Below are 18516 nucleotides of genomic sequence, written 5' to 3'. Positions count from 1 at the left end.
TATACTGATACACTATATACAGGTCAGTGGGGGGGGGGATAGGAAGATAAATAATGGGAATGGATAATATACTGATACACTATATACAGGTCAGTGGGGGGGGATAGGAAGATAAATAATGGGAATGGATAATATACTGATACACTATATACAGGTCAGTGGGGGGGGGGATAGGAAGATAAATAATGGGAATGGATAATATACTGATACACTAAATACAGGTCAGTGGGGGGGCACAATCTGTATATTGGGATCAGGGACAAACAAACACATTATGATTTCAGGCCACACGGGGGCAGAATAGGGGGGTAACTCCATTTTGTAACTTTTTCCTGCAAGGCCTGACAGATGTGACCTTGGGCAGCTGCATATTTTGGATTCAGCCCTATCTTGTCCTTTTGCAGACACATCCCGTGCCCCCCCCATACACACATCGTATCTCCTTACTGACTCCCCCAAGAGAAAGCACAGGCAGCAGCACATGGGGAAGCAGCACCCATATCCCCGGCCTTCTCCCCTGGGTGAGTCTCAGCTCTGTATCTCTAACTGCTCCGCACTCGCTTACACACTCCCCTACAGCTGTGCATCCTGGGAGATGTAGTGTTTATTAATCTGGGGTAACGTGCAGCCGAGTATTAGTTATGTCTGAGTTTAATGGGGCTGCTGACCAGCTGTTACTGAACTACAACTCCCAAGAGCCTCCCAAGTGCCCCAGTACCCCCTTTTGTACCTGCGCCCAGCGGTGCTGCCAGATACAGGCATGGTGTAGGCAGGCATCACTAGAGAAGGAGAATATAGTTTGTGATAATCCCAGGGTGGAAAAAGTCTTTTAAAATCCCAGAATCGCACCTGCCCCAAACCTGCCCTATTCCCCCCACCCCCCTAGGTTCCAGACTGACCTGCAAATCATTCATATAAATGGCTTTCCATAAGGTTCATTATTCAAATTATTCTTCTATAGCTCCCCAGTTTGTGATTTATACTCATATTGGAATGGAGGGGGGACTAGGAAGATAAATAATAGGAATGGATAATATACTGATACACTAAATACAGGTCAGTGGGGGGGATAGGAAGATAAATAATGGGAATGGATAATATACTGATACACTATATACAGGTCAGTGGGGGGAGATAAATAATGGGAATGGATACTCTGCCTGCCCTATGCTGCCTGTGTGTGCCATACTCTGCCTGCCCTATGCTGCCTGTGTGTGCCATACTCTGCCTGCCCTACGCTGCCTGTGTGTGCCATACTCTGCCTGCCCTATGCTGCCTGTGTGTGCCATACTCTGCCTGCCCTATGCTGCCTGTGTAAGCCATACTCTGCCTGCCCTACGTTGCCTGTGTGTGCCATACTCTGCCTGCCCTATGCTGCCTGTGTGTGCCATACTCTGCCTGCCCTACCCTGCCTGTGTGTGCCATACTCTGCCTTCCCTATGCTGCCTGTGTGTGCCATACTCTGCCTGCCCTACGCTGCATGTGTGTGCCATACTCTGCCTGCCCTACGCTGCCTGTGTGTGCCATACTCTGCCTGCCCTATGCTGCCTGTGTGTGCCATACTCTGCCTGCCCTATGCTGCCTGTGTGTGCCATACTCTGCCTGCCCTATGCTGCCTGTGTGTGCCATACTCTGCCTTCCCTATGCTGCCTGTGTGACCATACTCTGCCTGCCCTATGCTGCCTGTGTGGGCCATACTCTGCCTGCACTATACTGCCTGTGTGTGCCATACTCTGCCAGCCCTATGCTGCCTGTGTGTGCCATACTCTGCCTGCCCTATGCTGCCTGTGTGTGCCATACTCTGCCTGCCCTATGCTGACTGTGTGACCATACTCTGCCTGCCCTATGCTGCCTGTGTGTGCCATACTCTGCCTTCCCTATACTGCCTGTGTGTGCCATACTCTGCCTGCCCTACGCTGCCTGTGTGTGCCATACTCTGCCTGCCCTATGCTGCCTGTGTGTGCCATACTCTGCCTCCCCTATGCTGCCTGTGTGTGCCATACTCTGCCTGCCCTACCCTGCCTGTGTGTGCCATACTCTGCCTGCCCTATGCTGCCTGTGTGTGCCATACTCTGCCTGCCCTACCCTGCCTGTGTGTGCCATACTCTGCCTTCCCTATGCTGCCTGTGTGTGCCATACTCTGCCTGCCCTACGCTGCATGTGTGTGCCATACTCTGCCTGCCCTACGCTGCCTGTGTGTGCCATACTTTGCCTGCCCTACGTTGCCTGTGTGTGCCATACTCTGCCTGCCCTATGCTGCCTGTGTGTGCCATACTCTGCCTGCCCTATGCTGCCTGTGTGTGCCATACTCTGCCTTCCCTATACTGCCTGTGTGTGCCATACTCTGCCAGCCCTATGCTGCCTGTGTGTGCCATACTCTGCCTGCCCTATGCTGCCTGTGTGTGCCATATTCTGCCTGCCCTATGCTGACTGTGTGACCATACTCTGCCTGCCCTATGCTGCCTGTGTGTGCCATACTCTGCCTGCCCTATACTGCCTGTGTGTGCCATACTCTGCCTGCCCTATGCTGCCTGTGTGTGCCATACTCTGCCTGCCCTACACTGCCTGTGTGTGCCATACTCTGCCTGCCCTACGCTGCCTGTGTGTGCCATACTCTGCCTGCCCTATGCTGCCTGTGTGTGCCATACTCTGCCTGTCCTATGCTGCCTGTGTGTGCCATACTCTGCCTGCCCTATACTGCCTATGTGTGCCATACTCTGCCTGCCCTATGCTGCCTGTGTGTGCCATACTCTGCCTGCCCTATGCTGCCTGTGTTTGCCATACTCTGCCTGTCCTATGCTGCCTGTGTGTGCCATACTCTGCCTGCCCTATACTGCCTGTGTGTGCCATACTCTGCGTGCCCTATGCTGCCTGTGTGTGCCATACTCTGCCTGCCCTATGCTGCCTGTGTGTGCCATACTCTGCCTTCCCTATGCTGCCTGTGTATGCCATACTCTGTCTGCCCTATGCTGCCTGTGTGTGCCATACTCTGCCTGCCCTATGCTGCCTGTGTGTGCCATACTCTGCCTGCCCTATGCTACCTGTGTGTGCCATACTCTGCCTTCCCTATGCTGCCTGTGTGTGCCATACTCTGCCTGCCCTATGCTGCCTGTGTGTGCCATACTCTGCCTTCCCTATGCTGCCTGTGTGTGCCATACTCTGCCTGCCCTATGCTGCCTGTGTGTGCCATACTCTGCCTGCCCTATACTACCCGTGTGTGCCATACTCTGCCTGCCCTATGCTGCCTGTGTGTGTGCCATACTCTGCCTGCCCTATACTGCCTGTGTGTGCCATACTCTGCCTGCCCTAAGCTGCCTGTGGGAGTTTGTTAGCAGTTGTAAATAGCCATTATATGGTCCCTAAGGTGTGTAATTATGTGCTGGGGTTGCTGTACTATCCACAGGGGAGGAGGAGACATATGGATTTAAGGGTGTGTCTTAATATGACATAATGAACTTTTTTACATATGAATGAAGGATGGTATCCCTACACCAACCAACCATTTGGGGTTTCGCTGCGCTACTAACATTAATGTGGGGATGGTCTTAAAAGCGCTAGTGATTACATGGGTGTGGTTTGAAGTGGGTGCAGTTTATAAAAGGGGAGTGGTTAAAACTGGCTTCCATTATCGGCCCTCCACCATGTAGGCCAGAAAAATTCCGGCCTCAGTACCACAGAAGTTGCACAGCACTGCCCTGGGGCAATAAATCCAGCAAATTCACCCTAAGGGGCACAATGTCACCATAAAGCAAAACAGGACTGCTGTTTCCCCCAACAAAGTGTCTCAAAATATAAGTAATGAGTGTTGGTTTGTATTGTTGCAGGGCAGATATGGATAAAGGAAAGGCTTTCCTGGAGGCAAATGGAGTGCGTTTCTCCAGCGCCATCTTGGATTCCTGCTTGCTAAGTGAGTAAGGGGAAATATTACTGGCCAGACACACGGCCCAATCCCTGCCAGCGCCGGTACCAGTTTAGGGAGATATTCATAGGAACATGATATAATACATTGCCCATAGAAAATAAATAACTGGAGACAAGGTGGGGGGACATGATTACTCTATACAAGTACATTAGAGGGGATTATAGGCACATTGGGAGGATATTTTTCCCATAAAAACAATCAATACTCCAGTCAACTATCATATGTATGTGAGTGGATAGATGGGTCAGTATGGGTCTGTATGTGAGTGGATAGATAGGTCAGCGTGGGTCTGTATGTGAGTGGATAGATAGGTCAGTGTGGGTCTGTATGTGAGTGGATAGGTCAGTGTCGGTCTGTATGTGAGTGGATAGATAGGTCAGTATGGGTCTGTATGTGAGTGGATAGGTCAGTGTGGGTCTGTATGTGAGTGGATAGGTCAGTGTGGGTCTGTATGTGAGTGGATAGGTCAGTATGGGTCTGTATGTGAGTGGATAGATAGGTCAGTATGGGTCTGTATGTGAGTGGATAGATAGGTCAGTGTGGGTCTGTATGTGAGTGGATAGATAGGTCAGTGTGGGTCTGTATGTGAGTGGATGGATAGGTCAGTGTGGGTCTGTATGTGAGTGGATAGATGGGTCAGTATGGGTCTGTATGTGAGTGGATAGATAGGTCAGTGTGGGTCTGTATGTGAGTGGATAGGTCAGTGTGGGTCTGTATATGAGTGGATAGGTCAGTATGGGTCTGTATGTGAGTGGATAGATAGGTCAGTGTGGGTCTGTATGTGAGTGGATAGGTCAGTGTGGGTCTGTATGTGAGTGGATAGGTCAGTGTGGGTCTGTATGTGAGTGGATAGATAGGTCAGTATGGGTCTGTATGTGAGTGGATAGATAGGTCAGTGTGGGTCTGTATGTGAGTGGATAGATAGGTCAGTATGGGTCTGTATGTGAGTGGATAGGTCAGTATGGGTCTGTATGTGAGTGGATAGATAGGTCAGTATGGGTCTGTATGTGAGTGGATAGGTCAGTGTGGGTCTGTATGTGAGTGGATAGATAGGTCAGTGTGGGTCTGTATGTGAGTGGATAGGTCAGTGTGGGCCTGTATGTGAGTGGATAGATGGGTCAGTGTGGGTCTGTATGTGAGTGGATAGATAGGTCAGTATGGGTCTGTATGTGAGTGGATAGGTCAGTGTGGGTCTGTATGTGAGTGGATAGATGGGTCAGTGTGGGTCTGTATGTGAGTGGATAGATGGGTCAGTGTGGGTCTGTATGTGAGTGGATAGGTCAGTGTGGGTCTGTATGTGAGTGGATAGGTCAGTGTGGGTCTGTATGTGAGTGGATAGATAGGTCAGTATGGGTCTGTATGTGAGTGGATAGGTCAGTATGGGTCTGTATGTGAGTGGATAGATAGGTCAGTGTGGGTCTGTATGTGAGTGGATAGGTCAGTATGGGTCTGTATGTGAGTGGATAGATGGGTCAGTATGGGTCTGTATGTGAGTGGATAGGTCAGTGTGGGTCTGTATGTGAGTGTATAGATAGGTCAGTGTGGGTCTGTATGTGAGTGGATAGATAGGTCAGTATGGGTCTGTATGTGAGTTGATAGGTCAGTATGGGTCTGTATGTGAGTGGATAGGTCAGTATGGGTCTGTATGGGAGTGTATAGATAGGTCAGTGTGGGTCTGTATGTGAGTGGATAGGTCAGTATGGGTCTGTATGTGAGTGGATAGGTCAGTGTGGGTCTGTATGTGAGTGGATAGGTCAGTATGGGTCTGTATGTGAGTGGATAGATAGGTCAGTATGGGTCTGTATGTGAGTGGATAGATAGGTCAGTGTGGGTCTGTATGTGAGTGGATAGATAGGTCAGTGTGGGTCTGTATGGGAGTGGATAGATAGGTCAGTATGGGTCTGTATGTGAGTGGATATGTCAGTATGGGTCTGTATGTGAGTGTATAGATAGGTCAGTATGGGTCTGTATGTGAGTGGATAGGTCAGTGTGGGTCTGTATGTGAGTGGATAGGTCAGTGTGGGTCTGTATGTGAGTGGATAGGTCAGTGTGGGTCTGTATGTGAGTGGATAGGTCAGTGTGGGTCTGTATGTGAGTGGATAGATAGGTCAGTGTGGGTCTGTATGTGAGTGGATAGATAGGTCAGTGTGGGTCTGTATGTGAGTGGATAGATAGGTCAGTGTGGGTCTGTATGGGAGTGGATAGATAGGTCAGTATGGGTCTGTATGTGAGTGGATATGTCAGTATGGGTCTGTATGTGAGTGTATAGATAGGTCAGTATGGGTCTGTATGTGAGTGGATAGGTCAGTGTGGGTCTGTATGTGAGTGGATAGGTCAGTGTGGGTCTGTATGTGAGTGGATAGGTCAGTGTGGGTCTGTATGTGAGTGGATAGGTCAGTGTGGGTCTGTATGTGAGTGGATAGGTCAGTGTGGGTCTGTATGTGAGTGGATAGGTCAGTGTGGGTCTGTATGTGAGTGGATAGATGGGTCAGTGTGGGTCTGTATGTGAGTGGATAGATGGGTCAGTGTATATATAACATACTGGGGTTCATTGGGGGGGGGGTTAAACTTTCTTTCTGCAACCCAAATTAACTATGTACTGATTTAGGCTTAGGTCTCGACTCTATAACACAATCCACCCTTTGAATCCTGGGGAACACCCCATTAGTCATTTCAGGCCGCTCGGCCCACTCTCTTACTGGGAATAGTGCAGCTAATTAGAGTAATTACACCCAACCCAAGCTCTGTACCAGAGTGTAACCGGACTCACTAACCCGGGGGCTGATAATGAAATAATTACAAACAGGCCCTAGCTGTATCCCATAAGGCCGTATTGTAGCACTTACCTCCCATTGCCCCTGCCTTTATGACCCACAATAATTATTTGATTATTTCCAATGATGTGACAGGTTTCCCAGAGGTCAGACTGGAGAGGGTCCAACTGTCTGAATGGAAAGATGAAGCTGCCGGTCTCACCCACCCGGGGAAACACTGGGAGCTGCAAATCAGTAAGTGCCTACAGCTCCTTCCTATGGAACGTTTGTGGGGAACGGGGTGTCGGATGGGACATTTCTATTTAGTTTATCTTCAAAAAGTGTGGCTCTAGACCTTGAAGGGATAACAACTGCATTCAAAATGGCGGCAATGGCCCCTTTTGACAGCCCCAGCCCCCCACCAGTTGCCACAGGAGATCACAGAAGTAACTTTCTGGGTGTCGAGATAAAAGGCAACTAAAAAGGGGTTGTTCACCTTTGTACCAAACACACAAATCTAACAGGTCACATTAATAGAACAATCTTTGCCATATACATAGTTAAAAAAATGTGAAGCTGAAGAGATATTCCCGTCAGAATCATCCCTCTGTGCTGGGGGGTCAGTGACCCCTATAAATGAGTCTCCTGTCAGACTAAGTATAGTAAGACAAATCTGTACTTTACTTATGCATTCTTTTGTTAAATATATTTCGGTGCTGTTCTGTTCCTTTAACTGGATACACTAAGATAGAACGTAGTCTAGAATGTAAAGGACCCTTGCAAGGAGGTATATGCACTGTTAGTGATGCCCATAGCCTGTGTGATATATCCACTGAGCCATTTCCCCCACCTACCAAACCTTCACCATAAGTAGATTTTAATTAAGGCTTGGGGTGGTTTGTACAGAGGGTAATTGTTATTGGTACAGAGGGTAATTGTTATTGGTACAGAGGGCAATTGTTATTGGCACAGAGGGTAATTGCTATTGGTACATTCTCTAATCGGACCAAAGTATGTGGTCAGCTCTACTGTCCCATAAACTGCCTTTCCTTGGCAAATGGCTGGCCATGTTTCTGGGGGTCCTCCTGGCCAGTTAGAAAACAGTCAGAGATGTGCTGGGGATGCAACCTCATGAGTGCATAGAGAGTGCCTTGGGGCAGTTTCCTGATGGTTAATAAGAGTATAAGTAAAACAGTTCTGTTGGGCGGTGGCTTCTTCTCTTCCATGTTGCTGATGCTCAGCCCTGGTGTCATTCTGTTTTTTCATTAAGCAGACATTACAGGGATCTGGCTGATGCAGGAGATATTGGGGGTTTTTGTTGATTCCCCTCTTTCTTTCTTGAAGGCTCTAGTGCCTTATGGTTGCCAACTGTCACTCCCAAAAGTCAGTCCAACAAGTTGACTGGTTGAGAAAGCCGCCAGTTTAGTATGTATGGACGTAGACACCATTAATATATCTGAAAACGTCTGAACAAAACCATATTTCAATAAATGACAATACGGCAATGAGACAACGGCTGCACCTACGGCAATGAGACAACGGGTACACCTACGTCAATGAGACAATGGCTGCACCTACGGCAATGAGACAACGGCCGCACCTACGTCAATGAGACAATGGCTGCACCTACGGCAATGAGACAATGGCTGCACCTACGGCAATGAGACAACGGCTGCACCTACGGCAATGAGACAACGGGTGCACCTACGGCAATGAGACAATGGCTGCACCTACGGCAATGAGACAATGGCTGCACCTACGGCAATGAGACAACGGGTGCACCTACGGCAATGAGACAACGGGTGCACCTACTGCAATGAGACAACGGGCGCACCTACGGCAATGAGACAACGGCCACACCTACGGCAATGAGACAACGGCCGCACCTACGGCAATGAGACAACAGCCGCACCTACGGCAATGAGACAACGGGTGCACCTACGGCAATGAGACAACGGCCGCACCTACGGCAATGAGACAACGGCCGCACCTACGGCAATGAGACAACGGCCGCACCTACGGCAATGAGACAACGGCCGCACCTACGGCATATCAGATACATTACCAGAGAAGGCAGGTAATAGATCCCTCCAAAATCAATGCCAACATGGTGAGAAGATGAAGGTAAATATTGCACTGGATTTAGCAGATTGTGGGCACAGGCCAAGAGATGCACCCCCAAATCTCCCTTGTTGCCTCTTGGGTTCCTTCTATACTTTCATGATTAATGTCCATCACTAAAGCCAAGACAGTTGTAGGGACCCAGAGGGTTCAGCTCCCCTATGGCATTAAACCCTACCTCTTCACATATCCACTGTTTCTGGGCAAAGCCCTTTGTATCAGTTTTCAGTTATGTCACTATATCCTATTGGTTTAGTTTGGTTGACCACACCTCTTGCACTCCAATATAGTGTCTAGCCAGGAGGTGTGGCTTCCTCTTTGGCTTCCTCTGTCTCTCAGTTCAAAGGTCCACTGAGCCTGGGAGCAGAACTAGGCCCCAGAAAAGCCATTTGCCCCAGAGTGTCACCATTCACTCTGGAGAAGTCAGGGACAGGCACTCTCTAGGAGAGTGAGATAGTGAGCCTTAGCAAGCAAGGGCAGATTAATAGCCCCACCAAGGAGAATCAGTTCTCCTTCCATCCGGCAATCCATCCGCAGTAGAGATAGGAGACAGGTTAGAATAAACCCTGATCCCTACTCACACGGAGGACTCTCATGCTAGGGGATATCAACCTGAGGAATAAGGTATCTCTCCAGACTATCTCCAAAGGGGTATCAAGCTGACAAGTACATTTACCCTGCCCAGACTCTACCAAGAGGTTGGATAAACCAGTGTGTACCCTGCTTTGTTTGTCCTTAAGGGGTATATCATCTAACCCAGGGATCCCCAACCTTTTACACCTGTGAGCAACATTTAAATGGAAAAAGTGTTGGGGAGTAGCAATAAGAGCTATAATTGGCTACTTAATAGCCCCTATAGGGACTGGCAGCCTACAGAAGGCCCTGTTTGGCTTTACACTGGGTGTTATGAAACCAAAACTTGCCTCCTTACCAGAAATTCAAAAATAAGCACCTGTTTTGAGGCCACTGGGAGCAACATCCAAGGGGTTGGGGAGCAACATGTTACCCCTGAGTCACTGGTTGGGGAACACTGATCTAACCTCTATATCTGCATGTATTGTGAGTATATAACCCTGCTATTTCCATTTGTCTTGGACAATAAACTTGTGCTATAGTTGAACTGCAAGAACCTTCTGGTGTCCATCTTTGCTATTTTGCACTACACAGCTACAGTGAGTTGTAGTGCCACTACACCCTTGCTCCGTCAGGTCTCTTCCACCTAAGGGAAGGCCCATCCTGTTTAAGAGAGTCACATGTAACCCATGCTCTAACCCTAACACTAGCCTGGGTTTTGTCTAAATACAGCCAAACAAGCGTTACACAGTTATTATTCCATATACACTCAGTTTCCTGTGTGACAGAGTTTGGGCGAGGGCCTGAGCGGTACAGTATTTCTATAGCACACACGTGCCCTTCCTAGACTTCCCAAATAGGATTCCTAGTAAAAGAAAGATGGCGGTGCTTAGGAAACAGGGCCCTGGGGTATCCTGGGGTAACAGGAGAGCGACTAGGATCACTGGGGGTGCCTAACAACTATCCATACTTATACTTCTGTGTAATAGCCTCCTAAACCCACCAGAGAATAGAGAATACAGACTTTTCTGGATGGGACCTCCATGGAACTGACTATAAATAATGTTCTTCATGTTTACCTTTCTTGACAAATGTACTAGAGAAGCCTTTGTGGACCTGGATGGGTTTCTGTTGAAGAGAGTTGAATGGTCTCCCTATCTGATGACACCCAAGAAGACTTTGAAGGAACAGTTCACTGTAAATATGGGCAAAATAAAAAAATATTTGTGATATAGTTAGGTAGGCAAAAATGTAGTGTATAAAGGCTGGAGTGGGCAGATGTCTAACATAATAGCCAAAGCACTACTTCCTGCTTTCAGCTCTCTAACCTCTTAGTTAGTCGGTGACTTTAGTGGGGGGCCCGCACATGGGACATAACTGTCAGTCAGTTTGTGAGCCCGCAGGTCAGATTCAAAAGCAACCTAACTGACAGTTATGTCCCATATGGCCCCTCCTTAAGTCACTGATTGGTTACTGACTGCTAACAGCTTAGAAATGTCTTATCATTGTATCGTTTGTATGGAAGTGTGATGACAATAAAGCTGGACTTGACTTGAAAGCTAGAAGCAGAAAGTAGTGTTCTGGCTATTATGTTAGACATCTGCCCACTCCAGCCTTTATAGATGACATTTTTGCCTAACTACCTATATTGAAAACTTTTGTTACTTTGCTCAGTTTAAAGGATTCTGTCATGATTTTTATGCTGTAGTTTTTTATTACTAAATTCTATAGTGTACAATCGCAATTTAAATTGCAAATGATTCATTCATCAATTTAAAGTTATTTTCTTGACACAATAAATGTATTTTTTTTAAGCTGTAATACTGTTGAGTAGGCAGCCATCTTGGTGCATTGGCCCTGATCATGTGCCTTCAGAAAAAGCCAGCACTGCACAACAGAACTGCTTTCAGGCACCTGTCATTTCTTCTGTTCAACACTAAAACAACTTGGATCTTCCTGCTAGGATGCTATTCTCATTTCTACCACTAGGTGGGGCATGGGAGCATTTTAGCAGTGCAAATGATTTCTGAGTTCCTTTTGATTTATACCATTCTGAAACCAATCTTCACCCCTTTTTGGAAGGGTAAAGGCACTGGGGTGTCAAAAATCACTGCTTCTCACTGTATATAATGTAACTGGGGATAAAGTTCCCTCTGCTTCTCACTGTATATAATGTAACCGGGGATAACGTTCCCTCTGCTTCTCACTGTATATAATGTAACCGGGGATAAAGTTCCCTCTGCTTCTCACTGTATATAATGTAACCGGGGATAAAGTTCCCACTGCTTCTCACTGTATATAATGTAACCGGGGATAAAGTTCCCTCTGCTTCTCACTGTATATAATGTAATTGGGGATAAAGTTCCCTCTGCTTCTCACTGTATATAATGTAACCGGGGATAAAGTTCCCTCTGCTTCTCACTGTATATAATGTAACCGGGGATAAAGTTCCCACTGCTTCTCACTGTATATAATATAACCGGGGATAACGTTCTGCCCCTCACTACATCTCTTCCCTTGTGTCTCCGTACGTTCCTGGCCGACTCCTCTGCTCCTCACTCCATCTCTTCCCTTGTGTCTCTGTACGTTCCTGGCCGACCCCTCTGCTCCTCACTCCATCCCTTCCCTTGTGTCTCCGTACGTTCCTGGCCGACTCCTCTGCCCCTCACTACATCTCTTCCCTTGTGTCTCCGTACGTTCCTGGCCGACCCCTCTGCTCCTCACTACATCCCTTCCCTTGTGTCTCCGTACGTTCCTGGCCGACCCCTCTGCTCCTCACTCCATCCCTTCCCTTGTGTCTCCGTACGTTCCTGGCTGACTCCTCTGCCCCTCACTCCATCTCTTCCCTTGTGTCTCTGTACGTTCCTGGCCGACCCCTCTGCTCCTCACTCCATCCCTTCCCTTGTGTCTCCGTACGTTCCTGGCCGACCCCTCTGCCCCTCACTCCATCTCTTCCCTTGTGTCTCTGTACGTTCCTGGCCGACCCCTCTGCTCCTCACTCCATCCCTTCCCTTGTGTCTCCGTACGTTCCTGGCCGACTCCTCTGCCCCTCACTCCATCTCTTTCCTTGTGTCTCTGTACGTTCCTGGCCGACCCCTCTGCTCCTCACTCCATCTCTTCCCTTGTGTCTCCGTACGTTCCTGGCCGACTCCTCTGCTCCTCACTCCATCTCTTCCCTTGTGTCTCTGTACGTTCCTGGCCTACCCCTCTGCTCCTCACTCCATCCCTTCCCTTGTGTCTGCGTACGTTCCTGGCCGACCCCTCTGCTCCTCACTCCATCTCTTCCCTTGTGTCTCCGTACGTTCCTGGCCGACCCCTCTGCTCCTCACTCCATCTCTTCCCTTGTGTCTCCGTACGTTCCTGGCCGACTCCTCTGCTCCTCACTCCATCCCTTCCCTTGTGTCTCTGTACGTTCCTGGCCGACCCCTCTGCTCCTCACTCCATCCCTTCCCTTGTGTCTGCGTACGTTCCTGGCTGACCCCTCTGCTCCTCACTCCATCTCTTCCCTTGTGTCTCCGTACGTTCCTGGCCGACCCCTCTGCTCCTCAATCCATCCCTTCCCTTGTGTCTCCGTACGTTCCTGGCCGACCCCTCTGCTCCTCACTCCATCTCTTCCCTTGTGTCTCTGTACATTCCTGGCCGACCCCTCTGCTCCTCACTCCATCTCTTCCCTTGTGTCTCCGTACGTTCCTGGCCGACCCCTCTGCTCCTCACTCCATCCCTTCCCTTGTGTCTCCGTACGTTCCTGGCCGACCCCTCTGCTCCTCACTCCATCTCTTCCCTTGTGTCTCCGTACGTTCCTGGCCGACCCCTCTGCTCCTCACTAAATCTCTTCCCTTGTGTCTCCGTACGTTCCTGGCTGACCCCTCTGCTCCTCACTCCATCTCTTCCCTTGTGTCTCCGTACGTTCCTGGCCGACTCCTCTGCTCCTCACTCCATCTCTTCCCTTGTGTCTCTGTACGTTCCTGGCCGACCCCTCTGCTCCTCACTCCATCCCTTCTCTTGTGTCTGCGTACGTTCCTGGCCGACCCCTCTGCTCCTCACTCCATCTCTTCCCTTGTGTCTCCGTACGTTCCTGGCCGACCCCTCTGCTCCTCACTCCATCCCTTCCCTTGTGTCTCCGTACGTTCCTGGCCGACCCCTCTGCTCCTCACTCCATCTCTTCCCTTGTGTCTCCGTACGTTCCTGGCCGACCCCTCTGCTCCTCACTAAATCTCTTCCCTTGTGTCTCCGTACGTTCCTGGCTGACCCCTCTGCTCCTCACTCCATCTCTTCCCTTGTGTCTCCGTACGTTCCTGGCCGACTCCTCTGCTCCTCACTCCATCTCTTCCCTTGTGTCTCTGTACGTTCCTGGCCGACCCCTCTGCTCCTCACTCCATCCCTTCTCTTGTGTCTGCGTACGTTCCTGGCCGACCCCTCTGCTCCTCACTCCATCTCTTCCCTTGTGTCTCCGTACGTTCCTGGCCGACCCCTCTGCTCCTCACTCCATCCCTTCCCTTGTGTCTCCGTACGTTCCTGGCCGACCCCTCTGCTCCTCACTCCATCTCTTCCCTTGTGTCTCCGTACGTTCCTGGCCGACCCCTCTGCTCCTCACTCCATCTCTTCCCTTGTGTCTCCGTACGTTCCTGGCCGACTCCTCTGCTCCTCACTCCATCCCTTCCCTTGTGTCTCTGTACGTTCCTGGCCGACCCCTCTGCTCCTCACTCCATCCCTTCCCTTGTGTCTGCGTACGTTCCTGGCCGACCCCTCTGCTCCTCACTCCATCTCTTCCCTTGTGTCTCCATACGTTCCTGGCCGACCCCTCTGCTCCTCACTCCATCCCTTCCCTTGTGTCTCCGTACGTTCCTGGCCGACCCCTCTGCTCCTCACTCCATCTCTTCCCTTGTGTCTCTGTACGTTCCTGGCCGACCCCTCTGCTCCTCACTCCATCTCTTCCCTTGTGTCTCCGTACGTTCCTGGCCGACTCCTCTGCTCCTCACTCCATCCCTTCCCTTGTGTCTCCGTACGTTCCCGGCCGACCCCTCTGCTCCTCACTCCATCCCTTCCCTTGTGTCTCTGTACATTCCCGGCCGACCCCCCTGCTCCTCACTACATCCCTTCCCTTGTGTCTCCGTACGTTCCTGGCCGACCCCTCTGCTCCTCACTCCATCCCTTCCCTTGTGTCTCCGTACGTTCCTGGCCGACCCCTCTGCTCCTCACTAAATCTCTTCCCTTGTGTCTCCGTACGTTCCTGGCCGACCCCTCTGCTCCTCACTCCATCTCTTCCCTTGTGTCTCTGTACGATCCTGGCTGACCCCTCTGCTCCTCACTCCATCCCTTCCCTTGTGTCTCCGTACGTTCCTGGCTGACTCCTCTGCTCCTCACTCCATCCCTTCCCTTGTGTCTCCGTACGTTCCTGGCCGACCCCTCTGCTCCTCACTCCATCTCTTCCCTTGTGTCTCCGTACGTTCCTTGCCGACCCCTCTGCTCCTCACTCCATCTCTTCCCTTGTGTCTCCGTACGTTCCTGGCCAACCCCTCTGCTCCTCACTCCATCTCTTCCCTTGTGTCTCTGTACGTTCCTGGCCGACCCCTCTGCTCCTCACTCCATCTCTTCCCTTGTGTCTCCGTACGTTCCTGGCCGACCCCTCTGCTCCTCACTCCATCCCTTCCCTTGTGTCTCCGTACGTTCCTGGCCGACCCCTCTGCTCCTCACTCCATCTCTTCCCTTGTGTCTCCGTACGTTCCTGGCTGACCCCTCTGCTCCTCACTCCATCTCTTCCCTTGTGTCTCCGTACGTTCCTGGCCGACCCCTCTGCTCCTCACTCCATCTCTTCCCTTGTGTCTCTGTACGATCCTGGCTGACCCCTCTGCTCCTCACTCCATCCCTTCCCTTGTGTCTCCGTACGTTCCTGGCCGACCCCTCTGCTCCTCACTCCATCTCTTCCCTTGTGTCTCTGTACGTTCCTGGCCGACCCCTCTGCTCCTCACTACATCCCTTCCCTTGTGTCTCCGTACGTTCCTGGCCGACCCCTCTGCTCCTCACTCCATCTCTTCCCTTGTGTCTCTGTACGTTCCTGGCCGACCCCTCTGCTCCTCACTACATCCCTTCCCTTGTGTCTCCGTACGTTCCTGGCCGACCCCTCTGCTCCTCACTCCATCTCTTCCCTTGTGTCTCTGTACGTTCCTGGCCGACCCCTCTGCTCCTCACTACATCCCTTCCCTTGTGTCTCCGTACGTTCCTGGCCGACCCCTCTGCTCCTCACTCCATCTCTTCCCTTGTGTCTCTGTACGTTCCTGGCCGACCCCTCTGCTCCTCACTACATCCCTTCCCTTGTGTCTCCGTACGTTCCTGGCCGACCCCCTCTGCTCCTCACTCCATCTCTTCCCTTGTGTCTCTGTACGTTCCTGGCCGACCCTCTGCTCCTCACTACATCCCTTCCTTGTGTCTCCGTACGTTCCTGGCCGACCCCTCTGCTCCTCACTCCATCTCTTCCCTTGTGTCTCCGTACGTTCCTGGCCGACCCCTCTGCTCCTCACTCCATCTCTTCCCTTGTGTCTCCGTACGTTCCTGGCCGACCCCTCTGCTCCTCACTACATCTCTTCCCTTGTGTCTCCGTACGTTCCTGGCCGACCCCTCTGCTCCTCACTCCATCTCTTCCCTTGTGTCTCCGTACGTTCCTGGCCGACCCCTCTGCTCCTCACTCCATCTCTTCCCTTGTGTCTCCGTACGTTCCTGGCCGACTCCTTCGTTCCTCGCAGAGCAATCGTTTGGTTGCGCTCCCCACTACTACTGCTGTCTCCCGCCTTAACCCTTTCTGCCCTGCTGCCCCTGAATGCCCTCCCTGATTTCCCCCAGAAAGAATAATTATCTTAATAACCCCGTTTGTATTATTCTATTCTACTGTACAGCGCTGTGTACATAAGTAGCACTTTATAAATAAAGATATACATACATACATACATACATACCCCCCCGATACTGTAGCAACATATGGAGAAGCGCTGCCCGAGAGAATGAATCCGGACTCGGTACCAATGCTCGGCAGCTCCCTATGTAGATAAAGGGTTAATCCTCACCCACTGATATAGAAGCAAATGATCTTCTCTCAGGAACACACGGAATGTTGTCGGCAGCCGACCTCACATTGTCTCCCATAGCAGCAACGTCATTAAAGGGGAACTAAAGTTTTTATTTCATTTCTTTGTTCCCAAAAGAGTTAAATTCTCAGTTAAAGTTACCTTCAGGGAGCTCCGTTCCCTCCAACGCCTGCGGGCAAATGAACAGTGGGCGGGTACCTTTCTGTACTAACTGCCTGCACTTGATTGACAGGGGGGGGGGGCGCTCCCTGCCCCAAAGTCCCTTCCCCAGAGCTCTTTCCCCAGGGGGCGCTACCTGCCCCAAAGTCCCTTCCCCAGAGCTCTTTCCCCAGGGGGCGCTACCTGCCCCCAAAGTCCCTTCCCCAGAGCTCTTTCCCCAGGGGGCGCTACCTGCCCCAAAGTCCCTTCCCCAGAGCTCTTTCCCCAGGGGGCGCTACCTGCCCCAAAGTCCCTTCCCCAGAGCTCTTTCCCCAGGGGGCGCTACCTGACCCAAAGTCCCTTCCACAGAGCTCTATCCCCAGGGGGCGCTCCCTGCCCCAAAGTCCCTTCCCCAGAGCTCTTTCCCCAGGGGGCGCTCCCTGCCCCAAAGTCCCTTCCCCAGAGCTCTTTCCCCAGGGGGCGCTACCTGACCCAAAGTCCCTTCCACAGAGCTCTTTCCCCAGGGGGCGCTCCCTGCCCCAAAGTCCCTTCCCCAGAGCTCTTTCCCCAGGGGGCGCTCCCTGCCCCAAAGTCCCTTCCCCAGAGCTCTTTCCCCAGGGGGCGCTCCCTGCCCCAAAGTCCCTTCCCCAGAGCTCTTTCCCCAGGGGGCGCTCCCTGCCCCAAAGTCCCTTCCCCAGAGCTCTTTCCCCAGGGGGCGCTACCTGCCCCAAAGTCCCTTCCCCAGAGCTCTTTCCCCAGGGGGCGCTCCCTGCCCCAAAGTCCCTTCCCCAGAGCTCTTTCCCCAGGGGGCGCTCCCTGCCCCAAAGTCCCTTCCCCAGAGCTCTTTCCCCAGGGGGCGCAACCTGCCCCAAAGTCCCTTCCCCAGAGCGCTTTCCCCAGGGGGCGCTACCTGCCCCAAAGTCCCTTCCCCAGAGCTCTTTCCCCAGGGGGCGCTCCCTGCCCCAAAGTCCCTTCCCCAGAGCTCTTTCCCCAGGGGGCGCTACCTGCCCCAAAGTCCCTTCCCCAGAGCTCTTTCCCCAGGGGGCGCTACCTGCCCCAAAGTCCCTTCCCCAGAGCTCTTTCCCCAGGGGGCGCTCCCTGCCCCAAAGTCCCTTCCCCCAGAGCTCTTTCCCCAGGGGGGCACTCTCTGCCCCAAAGTCCCTTCCCCAGAGCTCTTTCCCCAGGTGGCGCTACCTGCCCCAAAGTCCCTTCCCCAGAGCTCTTTCCCCAGGGGGCGCTACCTGCCCCAAAGTCCCTTCCCCAGAGCTCTTTCCCCAGGGGGCGCTACCTGCCCCAAAGTCCCTTCCCCAGAGCTCTTTCCACAGGGGGCGCTACCTGCCCCAAAGTCCCTTCCCCAGAGCTCTTTCCCCAGGTAGCGCAACCTGCCCCCAAGTCCCTTCCCCAGAGCTCTTTCCCCAGGGGGCACTCCCTGCGCCAAAGTCCCTTCCCCAGAGCTCTTTCCCCAGGGGGCGCTACCTGCCCCAAAGTCCCTTCCCCAGAGCTCTTTCCCCAGGGGGCGCTCCCTGCCCCAAAGTCCCTTCCCCAGAGCTCTTTCCCCAGGGGGCGCTCCCTGCCCCAAAGTCCCTTCCCCAGAGCTCTTTCCCCAGGGGGCGCTACCTGCCCCAAAGTCCCTTCCCCAGAGCTCTTTCCCCAGGGGGCGCTACCTGCCCCAAAGTCCCTTCCCCAGAACTCTTTCCCCAGGGGGCGCTCCCTGCGCCAAAGTCCCTTCCCCAGAGCTCTTTCCCCAGGGGGCGCTACCTGCCCCAAAGTCCCTTCCCCAGAACTCTTTCCCCAGGTAGCGCTACCTGCCCCCAAGTCCCTTCCCCAGAGCTCTTTCCCCAGGGGGCGCTCCCTGCCCCAAAGTCCCTTCCCCAGAGCTCTTTCCCCAGGGGGCGCTACCTGCCCCAAAGTCCCTTCCCCAGAGCTCTTT

Source organism: Xenopus tropicalis, chromosome 6, assembly GCF_000004195.4.
Source record: "Xenopus tropicalis strain Nigerian chromosome 6, UCB_Xtro_10.0, whole genome shotgun sequence".
Taxonomy (NCBI): domain Eukaryota; kingdom Metazoa; phylum Chordata; class Amphibia; order Anura; family Pipidae; genus Xenopus; species Xenopus tropicalis.
The sequence above is the reverse complement of the archived record's forward strand: the minus strand, read 5'-3'. Positions refer to the sequence as shown.